Source organism: Cyrtonyx montezumae, unplaced genomic scaffold (genome assembly GCF_038088225.1).
Source record: "Cyrtonyx montezumae isolate F1298 unplaced genomic scaffold, pur_monq_1.0 scaffold_49, whole genome shotgun sequence".
Lineage (NCBI taxonomy): Eukaryota > Metazoa > Chordata > Aves > Galliformes > Odontophoridae > Cyrtonyx > Cyrtonyx montezumae.
The window spans coordinates 582,183-597,004 of NW_027072055.1; the positions used below are offsets into that span (position 1 = coordinate 582,183).

At 45.8% G+C, this 14,822-nt stretch overlaps 1 non-coding gene across 1 annotated transcript; it reads left to right on the top strand.

Moving 5' to 3' along the window:
• The first annotated feature begins 13,529 nt into the window (after positions 1-13,529).
• TRNAK-CUU (transfer RNA lysine (anticodon CUU)) lies at positions 13,530-13,602 on the top strand. Its single transcript has one exon. It is a non-coding gene; the product is annotated as a tRNA-Lys (tRNA).
• Positions 13,603-14,822: the final 1,220 nt, after the last annotated feature.

Here is a 14,822-nt window from a genome sequence, read left to right on the forward strand (position 1 = left end):
ATCCCTATATTTCCTTCCTTCCTTCCTTCCGAGTTCCTTCCTTCCGAGTTCCTTCCTTCCTTCCTTCCTTCCGAGTTCCTTCCTTCCTTCTGAGTTCCTTCCAAGTTCCTTCCTTCCTTCCGAGTTCCTTCCGAGTTCCTTCCTTCCGAGTTCCTTCCTTCCTTTCCTTCCGAGTTCCTTCCGAGTTCCTTCCGAGTTCCTTCCTTCCGAGTTCCTTCCGAGTTCCTTCCGAGTTCCGAGTTCCTTCCTTACGAGTTCCTTTCCTTCCGAGTTCCTTCCGAGTTCCTTCCTTCTTTCCAAGTTCCTTCCTTCCTTCCGAATTCCTTCCAAATTCCTTCCTTCCGAATTCCTTCCAAATTCCTTCCTTCCGAATTCCTTCCTTCCCCAAGAACTGCCCTTTGCAATAAAAGAAGATGCAGAGCATTTCTGGCCATCCCCACCTCCTCCACTGCCCCAGGAACACCCCTCGCAACCAGGAGATCATTCTGGGAGCTGGGCCACATGCACAGACACAGCCGTACCTCACTCTGTGACGTAGGTGCATCCTCTTCTCCCCGGTGACCCTCCGGCCACTCGTGCCTTTAGCAGGTGCTGGGCAGCACCAGCTCTTATTCCTGCCTCCAACTCCGGAGGAGGCAGAGCGACGTCCAAGGACTCGAATAGCACATCTGCAGCACAGACAAAGGAACTTTATCCCTAGCCACTGTCTGTCTCATTATCAACTTTCTCACTGTTAAGGTTTCTCTCCACTACCTACTTTCCTATTACATATCTAGCTATGCTAGAGCTCTTTTGCTTTCCACTAAGCTGTCCATCCACCATCTCTCTACCAACTCCCTGTCTTTCTAGCCACTGTCTATGCACTAAATATCTCACTGCCAACTATCTACCTTGCTATCACCTCTGTCTCTACCAACTATCTTGCTATCCACTTGGTTTCTTGCCATCCACCAGCTCTCTATCAATCACTTGCAGTTCACTAACCATCAAGATAAGAACAACCTTGCTATCCACCGTTTCACTGTCCACTACTCTCAGCCCCCAACCACCCCCCTGGGGCCCTCCCCATGCACAGCCCACACAGGGCTGCCAGCCCATCAGCTGCAGGTGCCCTGTTGGGGGTAACCCTGTGGGGTGGAGTGGGGCTCTGCAGCAGAAATGGGATCTCCCAGCCCCTGCCCAACTCACCTTGGAGGAAGTGTCATTGGAGCTCCCCCAGATGATGATACCCGCAGCACCCTGAGCCGCACTCTCCATGATGGTGTTCACCAGGTAAAAAGCACTGGTGCAAGCCGTCGGTGACTTTCCCCAGCGCAGCACGGCAGCGGGAGCCCTGGGACAGCCAGCAGCCCCCACCATGCCGCCCCCACTAGCCTCACCTCGGACAGAAGGTAGGAGGTCTTGTCATAGATGATCTTGGTGTAAGGCAGGATGGGGACAGCAGTGCTGAGGACGTCTTTCTGGACAGCAAAGGCCTCAGTCACGCAGTACTGGACATAGTGCAGCACCTTGTCAATGCCTTCTCCTGATAGATGTTCATGGAGCCCCAGTCTTTGGACTTTGGACTTCAGCTCTGTGATTGCTGTGTTGGCGTGGGCATGTGAAAGACAGAAACTGTTTTTCTTTGTCTCAAAGCTTGCTTCGTAAGGCCTTTTCTGGTGACAAGACTCTGACTGATAACTGCCAATTATCTAGATGAGTGTTATGGTGCCATTGTCTCTGCTTACGGTTGTAAAGATAAGCAGAAATAGGTGCAAATAGTCTTTTCCGTGGGGGTACGGCTTGGAGAAGCTGACCACCACAAAGACAATGCTCCTGCATGGCAATGAAGGCGACATCCGCTGCTGGCTTATCTGTTGGGCCAGACATGTCACACAAATAAACTCCAGAGAAATGGGGGATAAAAAGCCTTCACTGAACTAAAGATTTTGGAGAAGAACTCCCAAAGAAAAAATCTTTGAGGAGAACTCCCGAAGAGACTTAGGACGGACCCTGAGGCCTGCTTGCTGCCATCTCCCATCCCCCGCGGTGACCAGACAAGTTCCTGAGATCAACGGACCTACCACGAACCTCGCTGGATCCATGGTGGTGATTATATCTCTCTTGCTTTCTGCCAAGTCTCCATGCTTTTCATCTCTTTTCTATCACCCACCTTCCCTTCCCCATATCCCTAAGCAACTAGTATTTGTAATAAACTGGTTGGGCTAACATTTGACCCGTTGTGTCTTAATCTCGCCATCGGGTATACATATACATATAAAGAACCTTGTCTCCCTCCTTTATATTGGAGCGTGACAGGGCACTGTGGTGCAGCTTGTGTCTCAAGCTGTGTGTTGCGATGGTGTTAGCTGTGGTGCTGTACAGAGCCAGTAGATAGGAGATGTGAAATGAGTATTTGCACTGCCTATGCTCACTGAAACTGCTGTGCAGCGGAGGAGCACAAGGAGCAGCGTTCTCTCTCCCAGTTTTGGTCGATGTGCATCCATCAGGTTAACAGAAGGGAGCATACGAATGCAAGTCAGGGTGTCTGTGTATTGCAGTTTTCTGCCTGAGAATATTAAGGCCAGGTTCTCATTTATGCTAAGCCCACTTGCAATGTTCTGGCAACATAAAGATGCCTTAACAAGAATGTAGATTAAAGCCTCCTATAAGGACTATAAAACTCCTATAAAACTTCTATAAAACACTTTTAATAGTGTTTGGAGTTTCACTTGGCTGCAGTACAGGAATGACACATGTCTACACAAACTACATTTGTCATCCACTTGAGATGGCTGCTGATATTCTTCATGCTTTGAAGGCATCAAAAGGCGGCTTTTGATTTTTTGACTGAAACTGCTTCTTTGGTGTTTTGGGGTTCTGTGGGCACAGGAAAAAAAGATAAATGTAAGATTATAGACTGAGAGGTGGCTTAAATCCTGTTAGTATGCAATCCATGAGCATATTTTTGTAATTACTTTTATGTGTTTTCTACATGCAAAGATACCGTACTGGGATATGAGAGAGGGACCTACTGAATTCTTGATTGTTATTAATAATATGACAGCAGAGATGACGACATGAGGATATTACTTACACCTCTTACATTGCAGCCTGCACCAGACAGGCCACATAAATCACCGCTACAGAGAACTGGCCAAGATCTGCAGGCAGAAAATTAGAAATGCTAAAGCCCAGCTTGAACTTAGACTGGCTACTGCTGTAAAGGAGAACAGGAAACCCTTTTACAAATATATTAACAGCAAGAGAAAAACTAAGGAAAATTTCTCTCCTTTACTTTACTATTTCTCTCCTTTACTATTCCAGAGGAAATAATGACAGGACGAGAGGAAATGGCCAGAAGTTGCGCCGGGGAAGATTTAGATTAGACCTGAGGAAACATTTTTTTTCTGAAAGAGTGGTCAGGCACTGGAATGGCCTGCCTAGGGAGGTGGTTGAGGCACCATCCCTAGTGCTGTTCAAGAAGCATTTAGATGAGGTGCTAAGGGATTTGATTTAGTAGTTGGGTAGGGATAGTGATAGGAGGATGGTTGGACTAGATGATCTTGTAGGTCCTTTCCAACCTTATGAACCTATGAACCTATGAACCGCTGTTTCTCATTGTTCTACCCACACTGTCTGGTTTTGCTCTGACTTGGGTGGTGTGTGTCTGAATGTTTGAGTGGAAAGCTTTGTCTCTCTACTGTTGCCTAATAGGTTTCAAAAATGAAAGCCACACGTGTGAGCTCACACTTGCATCTGGTAGAGAGTCACTCCAGACCTGTGGTGCAGCTCTCTTGCTCTACGATCTGAGCGGATCCTGAGATGCTCTTGGATTTCCCAGGACTCAATCATCTGATTTCTTTTTTAATCATTTTGTTAGGAATCACATTAACTGAGCAGGCAATTATGGATATCACAAGTTGAAGGGATATCACGAGGTTGAGGCATGTCATGCTTTAAGAAGATGTGTCTGTAGCAGAAACAGAGTTCCTGCTTGAAGCATTGACGGAGTACCTGGTGGGAAGGCAAGGCCAAGCCAGGATGCTCAGTTGCATGCAATGAACCTGAATGACTGGAAGGGGTGGAGTCAGGATCCATTTAAGGGTTGGCAGATCTCATTTAATGGTTGGCAGTGGAGGCAAAGGTATTTTGTTGAAGATCCCTGCACACATGATGTGTTCTGAAGGCAAGCTGTTGGTTTTTTTTTCTTTATTTCTGTGTCTATGGCTGCTGCATTTGTGCAAATCCTCATTCACTGCAGCTTAGGGCCTTTCTGCTCTGCTGTAGTTGCTGCACTTTCCATTGCACTGCAGTGTCAGATGAATGTGTTTGGTGCTTTATCTAGCAGATAAAGATGCATGTGAAACTGCCTAGGAGAAAGCTGCTGTAAAATTTACAGGGGAAGGAAGGAAGTGATAGAGAATATTGAATAGGAGAAAAAAGCAAGGCAGGAAGGGAGAGGGCACATGAGAAAAGGATGTGTTTCTAGAGAGGTGATCACAGAGTGCTGTAGGTTGGAGCTCATCAGGTCTAACCCCAAAATGCTAAGGTATAACAAATACTGGTTGGACAAAAGAAATATAACTGAGGTCCTTAGTGGTGGTTGTTAGTTTTTTAATGTGCCTAACCCTTAATAACAAAACCTCTACAAATATGTGAAGGCACTGAGGTTTGTTTATGTACTGGCTGTGCAGTGTGGGGGTCCTGTGGAGCTTTCCCTCCAGCTGTGGCAGCTCCGGACCCTGATGTTGGAGCTCTGAAATGCTGTGTATGGCGTAGAGCATTAGTGGAGTGCTGGGCACGCTGCCCACTGCATTAAAATCAAATGGAGTTCTGCCAGGTCAAGCTGCTGGCCTAGTAGGCACCTTTCAGGGTCTTTCCTCCTTTTGCAGGGTGTTTGTTCTTTTCCTTCATCTGCTTTGGAGAATGAGGCCACAGCTGAGTTGGAGCCCTAATCCCACTGAGTTTCTTTGCTCTGCAGCCACGACCTGCTCAGCTCTCTTCACTGATTTTTGCTGCAACGTCAGCTTGCTCTGCTCCTTGTTTATGCAGATGGAGCTGCATGTTTAACTGTGAAAACAAAAGCACTTAACTGCATCTGCATAACTTCAGCATGAGCGTGCGGCCTCCTCTTGTGCAGCCTACTGTTGTGACCCCAACTTTGTCAGCGCTAGGCCGAATTTCAGCTTTGTGGCTTCAGACTCCTGGGAAGCTGTGAAGCCCTTCAGCATGCACTGGACCACTCTTTTTCATTTTAATGCTTGTTTATCTGAACTGCTTCTCAGACCTCTCCTATGAAGACAGGCTGTGAGTCAGGCTTGTTTAGCCTGGAGAAGGGAAGGTTCTGGGGAGATGTGCTGTGGCCTTACAGTACCTGAAGGGAGCTTAGAAACAGGTGGGAGAGTGACTTTTTGCACAGGCAGATAGCAATGAAACAAGGGGGAATGGTTTTAAACTAAAAGAGGAGAGATTTAGGTTAGATGTGAGGAGGAAATTATTTCCCCAGAGGGGGGTGAGGCCCTGGCACTGCGGCCTGGAGCTGCGGTGCCCCATCCCTTGGTGTGCTCAAGGCCAGGTGGGATGGGCCTTGGGGAGCCTGAGCTGCGGGGCAGCCCTTAGGACTCTTTTCAGCAGCTGTGAGATGAGAGAAAGAAAAAGGAGAGGGGAAGAGAGGGAAAAAAAGAGGCAGTTTAACAAGCCCAGTCCAGTTGTTCATTTCATACACACACCCTGAACAGCTTTTTCATGGTTTATTTCATTTTCTGAACCATTTTTCACCTGCCTGTTTTCTCAGCTGGGAAACTTCTGGTGTAGCGTTTTCAAAAAAATATTGCTTTGGCATGATGAGAAAACAGAGCCTTCAAGACATTAAAAGGACAATATCCTTCTTTGACTTGGTGCAATGAAGCAGGGGTGTAGGAATTTTAGATTTTTGTACCACCCAAAGAATAGGCAAAAGAAATTTTCCGCTCTTAAACCCAGTTCACATGGGAATTTGAGAGTTGATTTAGCTTGGGGTTCCTTTATTTTTTTCACTTCACAGACTTCTCTGAGGACTTTGTGTTAGTATAGTGGGACTTTATCAGCATGAAGGGATAAGCAAACTGACAGATCAGTTCACATCTGTGTTTGGAAAAGCTGCAGTCCAAAAGTCAACCTGAAGCTGAAAGAATCTTATTTTCATCTTGGGAGGAGTAGGTCTTGATAAGCTTGCTCACACCAACACCTACTCAGCATAGCCAGGTAGCAAGAGAAATTTGATGTGATTTAATCCTGATGCACTTTTGCTTAGAAGAAGCTGTACAATGTGAACCACAGCTGGTGTGAGCTCTGTGAGTGGCAATGGTGGCAATGAGGAGAGTGAAGAGCCAACAGGATGGTGCTGCACAGAGCTTTTGGGTACCCCCAGACAGTGACAAAGGAAGAGAAAAATAGGGAAAATCAAGTGCAAACAAGACCTCTACTTCTACCACATAGCTGACTGAAGGGTGTACTGCCCTTCAAAAGGCTCAGCATGAAGCTGAAGGCGATGGTTATTTGCTGTTTGCCTTCAGCTTCAGCAGCTTTCCCACCTATGTTTCTTAACACAAGATCCCATGAGTGCTGTTTGCTGTTCCTGACTTGATCCAAATTTGTCTGTGTTTAAAAAAAGAAAGAAAGAAAATGGTCTGCAACTCTGGAATACATTTGAGCAGTGGTTTAGTGCCATTATTCCCATTGTTCAGCTGTTGTAGAACAGGAAAAACTGGAGATATTCTTCTCAGAAATCTTGCCATCTTACATAGGTTTTGGGCCGTCAGCTAATAAAAACAGAAGACTGGAATTGTTAGTGAGAAAAGGTGGAAATCTGACAAGTTCAAATATAGAAATTCAATATGTATTTTGGTAAATTAAATAGAGGACAAACAGAAAATGAAAAAATAATTAAAAAAAAGAATTAAAATATCCTAATTGGAAAAAACGGAACGTTCATTAAAGTAAATAAAGAAGAATAATGTATTAAACTGTTCCACACTGTGTTTTTCTTTCACTTTGCTACTGCTAAAGGAAGGGCAAATCATCAAGTTTCTCTCTTTTGGCCTTTCAGAGCATTAAGGATATGGTGCTTGTGCCTGTAGCTGTGTGAGTCGTTATGTCTTGGCAGTGCCATGCAGTGCCAATACTGGCATTTGGTGTCAGAGCACCACCGAGCGTGCTATGAATATTTAATCCTTGAACTAATAAGCTCTTCAAGCAGAAAAAAAAATGAGTCAGAAAAATCTAAATAAGGCTTAAAATTCGTTAGGCAGATTATTTGGCCAGTACAGAGCTAAGTGGAAGGCTGCCAACAAGAACTTTTAAGTTCTGTTGAGAGTACCAGTAGTGTTTTGAAGCCACTGACTTGGTAGACAATCTGTGTGACACTGGGGAAAGCTGATATTGCCTGTCCAGTTCAGGAGACCACCAATTTCTGATGTAAAGCACTACTCTGATGTGTAGCTGTTGGCTTTTCTCTCTCCCGTTTTCTGGCAGTGTGAATGGCATATGTGCATGTGTGCATCTCTGTTTTTGTGTGCTTGAGTACTTACACAAACGTCACTGTGCACACCTGTACAAAAGTGTGCATGAAGTGCTCCATCTGAAAGGACACTCTGTTTGTGCAGCTCTCAGAGCTAGGATCTGTCAGCTTCACATCTGACTTGGAGTCATAACGGTCAGGAGGTGTACAGTGAACTGTGTTGGGAAATGTCATTTGGGGATTTTCTGACAGTCAAGGTGAGATACTCACTTGCCAGAGCTGAGCATCTGCAGTAGGTAAAGGATGCTCACGTACTCCTTCCAAGTTCCTGAGTGCCTTGTACCTGCCACCCAGTGCCCTGTTCTGCAGCCACCTGCCTAACGGGTTAGGAACACCCCTGCCAGTAGGAGGCAAATGAATCAAATAAAATGAGCAAGAGAGAGAGTGTCCGATAAACCGAAGGCCTTATGCTAACACTGAAGGCGGACGGCTGCAACAAACACCCACTGCCGAGCTCGGTCCCGAAGGGAAGAGAGGGTCCTGTGACCGCAGACAGTTTTTATCTTTCCCTCTGGGCGGAAATATGTAAAAATGCAAAGCATTGCAAAGACCTCTGGGGAATGCAGTTCTTCTTCTCTTCTGAGACAGGTACACCCAGAACTATCAACGATCCACAGAGCTGGAGCATTAACTCCTTAACTCCTAATACACTACATGATGTTATGATGTGGAATATCAACAATACAACAAAAATCACAAAACTATAACATTCCACCCCTTATTCAACATCATTACATCATGCTTAATATATATATATACATAAAGAAACAATGATTAACAAGTATTAAATACAAACACATACAACATACATATATACATATATACATAGTAATAGAATTACTGAAAGCGCTCTCCCCACATCAAATTCCCTTGTGGTACACACTGAACATCCCCATTCTTCTGCATCACCCACCAGGTAGACCCAGGTCCCTGAGCAAAAACAGTTCCACGGAGAGGTTTGCCCTCTCCAGAAGCTGGAAGAACCCAAACCGCTTTTCCCAACATGTTCTTCACATGTACTACAGGGAACTTATCTCCCTCTACAGTAGGTAGAGAGCTGGATTGGGCAGGACCATCGCGATTGATGGATCCTCGAGTGTTGACCAACCAGGTGGCTTCTGACAAATTCTTCTCCCAGTGCTTAAATGTTCTGCCACCCACTGCTTTCAATATTTTTTTTAACAACCCATTGTACCTTTCAATTTTACCAGAAGCTGGTGCATGATAGGGGATACGATAAATCCCCTTGATGCCATGATCTTTGGCCCAAGTATTTACAAGAGAATTTTTGAAATGAGTTCCGTTATCTGACTCAATTCTTTCTGGAGTGCCATGTCGCCATAGGACTTGTTTCTTGAGCCCTAAGATGGTGTTTTGGGCAGTAGCATGGGGTACTGCCTATGTTTCAAGCCACCCAGTAGTTGCCTCTACCATGGTGAGCACATAACGCTTACCACTGTGAGATTGTGGCAAGGTGATATAATCAACCTGCCACGCCTCCCCATATTTATACTTTTGCCATCGCCCTTCCTCCCAAAGAGGTTTCATCCTCTTGGCCTGTTTAATTGTGGCGCATGTGTCACAGTCATGGATAACCTGTGCAATAGCATCCATAGTTAAGTCCACCCCTCGGTCTCTAGCCCACTTATATGTTGCATCTCTTCCTTGATGGCCCGAGGTCTCATGGGCCCACCGAGCTAGAAATAATTCACTTTTGTGTTGCCAGTCCAAGTCTACTTGAGCCACCTTAACTTTGGCAGCTAGATCTACCTGATGGTTATTTTGCTGCTCTTCAGTTGCCCGGCTCTTAGGAACATGAGCATCTACATGGCGCACCTTTACTCCAAGTGGCATCAGTAGCATGATGGGTAGAGGGAGCTGTCCCTTTAAACTTCCAGCTCAGCACTGGCAGTCGAGGTGCCAGAAGGAGCTGCGTTTCAGTACCGATTAATTCGGAAGCAGCTCGAACCCCCTCGTACATGGCTAAGATCTCCTTCTCAGTTGGAGTGTAGCGCTCCTCAGACCCCCTGTACGCCCGACTCCAGAATCCAAGGGGTCGGCCTTGGGTCTCTCCAGGAGCTCTTTGCCACAAACTCCAAGTGGGACCTTCCTTTCCAGCAGCAGTGTAGAGGATGTTCTTTACATCCTGTCCCGTCCGCACTGGCCCCAGGGCCACGGCACGGGCAATCTCCTGCTTAATTTGCTCAAAAGTCTGCTGCTGCTCAGGGCCCCACACAAAATCATTCTTCTTCCGCGTCACCCGATAGAGAGGGCTCACAATGAGACTAGTTTGGAACATGCATTCTCCAAAAGCCCACTACACCCAGAAAAGCTTGGGTTTCTGTCTTACTGGTGGATGGAGACATGGCAGTAATTTTGTCAATCACATCTGTTGGGATGTGATGACGTCCATCTTGCCACTTTATACCTAGGATCTGAATTGCTTGTGCAGGCCCTTTCACTTTGCTTCGCTTGATAGCAAAGCCAGCTCGTAAGAGAATTTGGATAATCTGCTCTCCTTTCTCAAAGATTTCCTCTGCTGTATTGTCCCATACAACAATGTCATCAATGTATTGCAGTTGCTCAGTTGCACCACCCTGCTCCAATGCAGTTTGAATCAACCCATGGCAAATGGTTGGGCTGTGCTTCCTCCCCTGGGGCAAATGGTTCCAGGTGTATTGGACGCTCCTCCAGGTGAAGGCAAACTGTGGCCTGCATTCTGTGGCCAGAGGAATTGAAAAGAAGGCATTAGCAATGTCAATGGTGGCATACCACTTGGCTGCTTTCGACTCCAGTTCATACTGCAGCTCCAACATATCTGGCACAGCAGCACTCAGTGGGGGTGTGACTTCATTCAGGCCACGGTAATCTACCGTCAGCCTCCATTCTCCACTGGCTTTATGCACCGGCCATATGGGGTTGTTAAAAGGTGAGTGAGTTTTGCTGATCACTCCCTGGCTCTCTAGCTGACGGATCAAGTTATGAATGGGGAGCAAGGAATCCCTGTTGGTGCAGTACTGCCATCTGTGCACCGTTTTTGTAGCAATTGGTACCTCCACTTGTAGCAACCCCACAACAGATGCATCTTCTGACAGGCCAGGTAAAACAGATAGCTGCTGAATGTTGTCTGTGTCCACAGCAGCTATTCCAAAAGCCCATCGGTACCCCTTGGGATCCTTAAAGTGCCCCCTTCTGAGATGGTCTATACCAAGTATGCATGGAGCCCCCTGTCCGGTCACTATAGGATGCTTCTGCCAGTCTTTACCAGTGAGGCTTATTTCTGCCTCCAACACAGACAATTCCTGAGAGCCCCCAGTCACTCCAGAGATATAGATCAGTTCTGTCCCTTTATAACTCGAAGGCATTAGAGTACACTCTAATTTTTGTGGTTCTGATGTGCCAGGCCACCAAATCCACACAGTCCAATACACTCTATTATCCCTTTCCCTCCTCTGGCTGAGGGCAGGGCCCCTCTATTGGTTACCTGTAGTGACAGGAACAACTTCACTGGTCGTTGGTCTGTGTTGTAATTCTCTCACCCGTGCTCGCAGTGCAGGAGTGGGTTTTTGATGCCATTCCTTCATATCTTCTCCATTTTCACATAAGTAATTCCACCAAGCAGTGGGCAAAATGAAGTGAATGCTATCATTTGCTCGAGCAGGACGGCGTTTGCTTCTGATAGCTGCAATCTTTTCAACCCTATCAATCAGTCGGGATACTTTCTCTAACACGTCTGCCATCTGTCCTTCTAACCTTGATATGGCTGAAATGGAAGCGTGTGATGGCGGAAATTTTTGTTCAAAGTTTTGAAGTGTAAGAATCAGTTCAAAAACCGGGGGTTTTCTGTCTTGGTCCTCATATCTGTTGAACGTTGTCACTAGTGTACCAGCGTACCTTTCTGGTGCTGTTTTTGAAAGCTTCTGACATATTTCGGGTGTACTCCTTACTTTCTCTGGATCATGGTCCCAATCTTCAAGATCAAACGTGGGATCATACAGCATTTCCGCCACAGCTGTTTCTCTCAAATACTGGATGCCTTCCTCAATAGTTTTCCATCTTTTCACTTTAGGTGCCAGGTCACTCTTGTAAGGATATCTTTCCCTCACAGCTACTAACATTCGTTGCCAGAGGCTAGCGATTCCATCCATATACCTGCTGATCCCTCTGTTGACAACTGGGTCATGGGCAATGTTTCCTAGTTGGCGAGCTTCATTACTGTCGAGGGACACGCTGTTGGCCCCGTTGTCCCAACACCGAAGCGACCAAGTGACAATACTCTCATCCGGACGTCGAATAAACTCCTTTCTTGAGCCTTGGATCTCAGACATTTTCATGGGTCGACGAAACGTGGTAACTTTGACTCTCTCATCATCCTCATCATCACTATGTCCATGCCTCTCACTTTTCTTTGTTGCCTTTCTTGGTGGTGGTGGTGTTGAGGACCCCCTCTCGCCTGGATCTTCCTCTTCTTTCGCCACCTCTTCTTTGTGTTCTAGGCATGAGGACACACGTTTCCATTTCTGGCCTTCCACCAGGGCAACCGACTTTGATACCGGTGCTTTCTCTGCCTGGTCAGATGTGCCTGGGAGGTTTTCCTCTTTGCTCTGAGCCTCAGTTTGGACACTCTCTCTCTCTCTCTCCCGAACAGTATATATGCCTCGGTAAGCATAAGCCAAGCCCCAGATAAGCTGTTCCACCTCAGATCTTTCTGAGCCGCAACACCCATTACTCAGATACAGGCCTAGCTCCTCAGGATCCTGCAAGTGCTCAGGAGTAAAATCCCATGGCACCGGGGGTCCCCATGCTTCTAATTTCTTTCCTAAAACTCTCCACTTTCCCTGCCATTCAGCATTCTCTGTTTCTGGGAAAAGCTTCCTCCATGTGATGTAAAATCCTATTACAGAGAGTACATTCAGGAGGATTAATATCCCAAATGTCATGGTTTTATGATTTTTGGTACTGGTATTGTCATGGTTTTATGATTTTTGGTACTGGTATTCCACATCATAACATCATGTAGTGCATTTAGAGTTAAAGAGTTCATGCTCCAGCTCCATGAATCATCGATAGTTCCAGGTATACCTGTCTCAGAAGAGAAGAAGAACTGCATTCCCCAGAGGACTTTGCGATGCTTTGCGTTCTTATGTGTTTACGCTCAGAGGGAAAGATAAAAACTGTCTGTGGTCACAGGACACTCTCTTTCCTTTGGGATCGACTCAGCAGTGGGTGCTCGCTGCCGTCCGCCTTCAGCATTAGCGTAAGGCCTTCAGTTTATCGGACACTCTCTCTTCCTCATTTTATTTGATTTATTAGCTTTAATTCCAATTATATTGTATTATATTGTGTTATTTTGCTTTCCGATATCTATTTAGTAAATTAGCTTTCCTCCTCAGATCGTTGCCGCTGTTTTGTTCCTAGGCCCATCTCCCTTCTCTCTTTCCCCCTTCCCCTTTCCTGGGGCGTGGGTCCGTGGTTCCCCCGCACCAATCGTCACGGAACCGGGCTGAACCTGCCCGTAAACCGTTGACACATAGTCCCTAAGCTGTAATCTTGAAAATTCATAAGGAACTGAGAGGAGAACCTGGACACCCATTCAAATATTGTTTGGTTTGTTAACATGGTATCGTTTGTTACATTAGCCGGGGTGCCCAGGTATCTGGTAGATGCCACCATCACTGCTTTTAGTTTGTCATAAAGGGACCAGGCTCCATAGATCAGACTGGCAAGCTTAACCAAGTTCCAGTACGTTTTGAGCATTAAAAGGGAAAAAGCAATGAAACACAATCCCTGTAAGGGCAGTTTTAACAGAAACAGTAAAAACATTTTTTTTTCTTTTACTCAAACAAGCTGGCAGCACCCAGAAAGTTTACAAATATTCCAGAAGAACTGGCAGTACGTCTGGACTTCAAGGTCGTGTTTTGCTGTACAGGACCTGCAGTACAGATAAGCTTCCTAACAAAAGACAGATTCACTCTAAAAGTATGTCTCTGCCTGGCTAGCTCAGTTGGTAGAGCATGAGACTCTTAATCTCAGGGTCGTGGGTTCAAGCCCCATGTTGGGTGCCAAAAATGTCAACAGTTTGCAGGACAGTTTGACCCGGTGCCAAAAATGTCACCGGTTTGCAGGACAGTTTGACCCGGTACTGTGACAATTGAGGCAGGGCCCCCACGGGCCCACACCCTGGGGAAGGGGGAAAGGGAAAAAGGAGAAGGGAGATGGGCCTAGGAACAAAACAGCGGCAACGATCTGAGGAGGAAAGCTAATTTACTAAATAGATATCAGAAAGGAAAATAACACAATATAATATAATATAATTGGAATTGAGGCAAATGAATCAAATAAAATGAGCAAGAGAGAGAGTGTCCGATAAACCGAAGGCCTTATGCTAACACTGAAGGTGGACGGCTGCAACAAACATCCACTGCCGAGCTCGGTCGCGAAGGGAAGAGAGAGTCCTGTGACCGCAGACAGTTTTTATCTTTCCCTCTGGGCGGAAATATGTAAAAATACAAAGCATTGCAAAGACCTCTGGGGAATGCAGTTCTTCTTCTCTTCTGAGACAGGTACACCCAGAACTATCAACGATCCACAGAGCTGGAGCATTAACTCCTTAACTCCTAATACACCACATGATGTTATGATGTGGAATATCAACAGTACAACAAAAAACACAAAACCATAACAGAAATAAGAGATAACGTTTTCAAGTTCAGTTATTAATGGAATGTGAATCTAAATGCATCATACTGCCAGTGAAAAATTGGATGGCAAGAGCTACAATTTGGTACAAAATTTGAGGTTGGTTAATAGAAATAAATCCATATACTTTATTGACCAAGTCAAGGAATGAGTAAGTGGGGTTTACCATTCTGGAATTGAAGGATGCCTTTTCTGCCTGGGAAAGTCTACAGTAATTTGCTTTTGAATTGCAAAACCCCAGTACGGGGAGAGAAGATTCAGTTTACCTGGCCAATGTTACCCAGGGTTTTTTAAAAACAGCCCTTGATTTCTGAGAAGCAGTCAGCTTATGAACTTAAAATCTGGGATCCTCCATCCCAAGGTGGAACTTTACTGCAGCATGTGGATGCCACAGGAACAAAAGAGGACTGTGTACAATGGACTGTGAGTCTGCTGAATTTTCTTGGATGATTAAATGATTATCAAGTTTCTCCACAGAAAGCTCACTGATCAAAGAGGACTTGACCATTGCCTGCGGGGACTTGCTCTCAGAAGGCTGAAATAACTGCCTCGATGAGAGCTTTAAATATATGGACAGATTCTA